This window comes from Physeter macrocephalus, chromosome 12 (genome assembly GCF_002837175.3).
Source record: "Physeter macrocephalus isolate SW-GA chromosome 12, ASM283717v5, whole genome shotgun sequence".
Lineage (NCBI taxonomy): Eukaryota > Metazoa > Chordata > Mammalia > Artiodactyla > Physeteridae > Physeter > Physeter macrocephalus.
The window spans coordinates 84,651,606-84,654,445 of NC_041225.1; the positions used below are offsets into that span (position 1 = coordinate 84,651,606).

General features: G+C 43.0%; 1 long non-coding RNA gene across 1 annotated transcript in view; it reads left to right on the forward strand.

Annotated features, from left to right (window-relative positions):
• Positions 1-988: 988 nt before the first annotated feature.
• The window catches only part of LOC102987706 (uncharacterized), a 57,521-nt gene continuing 55,669 nt past the window's right edge, over positions 989-2,840 (forward strand). Inside the window, exons 1-2 of the long non-coding RNA XR_448160.3 lie at positions 989-1,185; positions 1,451-1,632. This is a non-coding gene — a long non-coding RNA (uncharacterized lncRNA). The remainder of the gene's footprint in view (positions 1,186-1,450; positions 1,633-2,840) is intronic.

Consider the following 2,840-nt stretch of genomic DNA (forward strand, 5'->3'; position numbering starts at 1 on the left):
CGACCCGTGTCCCCTGCATTGGCAGGTGGAGTCTTAACCACTGCTTTAAAAAAAAACAAAAAAACTTCAGGACTTCCCTGGTGGCGCAGTGGTTAAGACTCCACCTGCCAATGCAGGGGACACGGGTCGAGCCCTGGTCCGGGAAGATCCCACATGCCACGGAGCAACTAAGCCCGTGCGCCACAGCTACTGACTCTGCGCTCTAGAGCCCGTGAGCCACAACTACTGAGCCTGTGCGCCACAACTACTGAAGCCCGCGCGCCTAGAGCCCGTGCTCCGCAGCAAAAGAAGCCACCGCAATGGTAAGCCCGAGCACCGCAACAAAGAGTAGCCCCCGCTTGCCACAACTAGAGAAAGCCCGCGTGCAGCAAAGACCCAACACAGCCAAATAAATTTTTAAAAAAACAACAGAAAAGCAAACAACCAAAAACTTCAGTGTAGTAAGTATAACATGGGTCTCTGAAAGTATTAAGTGTCTGAAATAGGCAGCTAATACTGGATTTAATATTATTTTATAAGTAATTGTTCCCTTAGCAATAAACATAAGTCTACGCAGTCACAGTAGTCCCAGAAAATAAATACTATGATTATGCACAGTATGTATGACAAACTAGTTTCAGCATCTTGATAAAAATTCAGATCAGAATAAAATGTGACTCTAAAATTTAAAATATTGTCAAAATAACATCACATTTAATCTTCCACGGTTTACACAAGTATTATGAATTTCCAGTTTTGGAACACATTTTTCTGTTGTGAATTAAAATACGAGCATACTGAAAACTGTTAATTTCAGAACATTGTAGATATTTTGAATACTCCTGCTCCCCGCTCCCCTGTTTCAATTATTTCTGTATTTCCAGAGGCAACCTGTTAGTGGTTTAGAATGTACCTCCCACACTCTGTGTGTGTGTTTGCATACGTATGTATGAACCCAGAAATTTTTTTTTTTTTTTTTTGGCCACACCATGCAGCATGTGGAACTTCCCTGACAAGGGGTTGAACCTGTGCCCCCTGCAGTGAAAGCGTGGAGTCTTACCACTGGACCACCAGGGAAGTCCCAGAAAATATTTAAAATGCTATTGCCGTGTTTTATTTATTTACACAAATGGGGTCACATTTTATGTATCATTTTTATATTTCTTTCTTTGATTCAGTAATGTGCCGTGACAATATTCCATGTTGGTACGTAAAAATACTTCTCATTCTTTTTGGCTACTGTATAATATTTCATAGACTAGATATACTGTATTTTATTTATCTGTTTTCCTATTGAGGGACATTAAGGTATTTCCAGTTTTTTGTTGTTAATGATTCTTGTTTAAAAAAATTTTTTTTAAATTTTCCTTATGTATTAAAGAAAATTTGTTTCTTCAACTTCTTGTGTTTTAAATGTCAGCAGTCTGTTCCTAGGCTTTTATTTTTCTTCTTTTCTTCCTGCTCCCCGTAGGTGATCTCAACTTCTGTGACAGCTTCAGTTACCATCTATACATGGATGATGACCATATCTCTCTCCAGACCAGAATATCCGACTGTTCACATGGACAGCTCCACTGTGATGTTTTGAAGACTCAGCAAAATGCTGCCTTCTGCTCTTCCCCTCTTGCTCTTCCTCCAGTGTCCTGTCACATGGTAAATAACACCACCACCCACGCAGTTTCTGGGCCCAAGGCCTAGTAGTCATTCTAAGTCCTACCCCTTCCCTTCCCACAGCTGACAACCAGCCTATCATAGGATTTGTCCTCCCCAATATTTCTTAGATCCAGTTGCTTTTTTTTTCTTCTTCTTTTTATAAATTTATTTATTTATTTTTGGCTGTGTTGGGTCTTCGTTGCTGTGCACGGGCTTTCTCTAGTTGCAGCGACTGGGGGCTACTCTTTCTTGCAGTGCGCGGGCTTCTCATTGTGGTGGCTTCTCATTGCGGAGCGCGGGCTTCAGTAGTTGTGGCACGTGGGCTCAGTTGTTATGGCTCTCGGGCTCTAGAGCACAGGCTCAGTAGTTGTGGTGCACAGGCTTAGTTGCCCCGCAGCATGTGGGATCTTCCCGGACTAGGGCTCAAACCATGTCCCCTGCATTGGCAGGCGGATTGTGTGCCACCAGGGAAGTCCCCAGTTGCTTTCTTCTTCATTGCCACTATCCTCTACCTTAGTTTCCTAATTTATAAGATACAGTATTTGTGAGGCTTACATGAATTAATATATAAAAAATGCTTAGAACAATGGATCGGCAGCTAGTATGTGCTATGTGAGTATTAGCTATTATCATCATCCTTGTTACTGTCCCCTTCTTCCTCTTCTTCACCTTAGTCTACATAATCCACTCTCATCTCTGTCTCCAGTCTTTTTTTTTTTTTTTTTTTTTTTGCGCGGTATGTGGGCCTCTCACCGTTGTGGCCTCTCCCGTTGTGGAGCACAGGCTCCGGACGCACAGGCTCAGCGGCCATGGCTCACGGGCCTAGCCGCTCCGCGGCATATGGGATCTTCCCGGACCGGGGCACGAACCCACGTCCCCTGCATCGGCAGGCGGATTCTCAACCACTGCGCCACCAGGGAAGCCCCTGTCTCCAGTCTTAATCTTATTCTCCCCTACCTCCATTCTGTTCTCTACATTGTAGCCAGAGTGATCTTTATAAAATGTAAGAATGATCATGATCTAACTCCTCTGCTTAAAAAAGCTTCAGTGATCTTACCATTGGGCTTTTGCATGTGTGTATTGTTAACCCCGCTTAGAATGCTTTTTCCCTTGGTCTTTGAATGGCTGGTTCCTTTTTATTCAGATACCTTTTTTTTTTTTTTTTTTTTTTTTTTTTTTTTTTTTTTTGTGGTGCGCCGCCCTCTCAC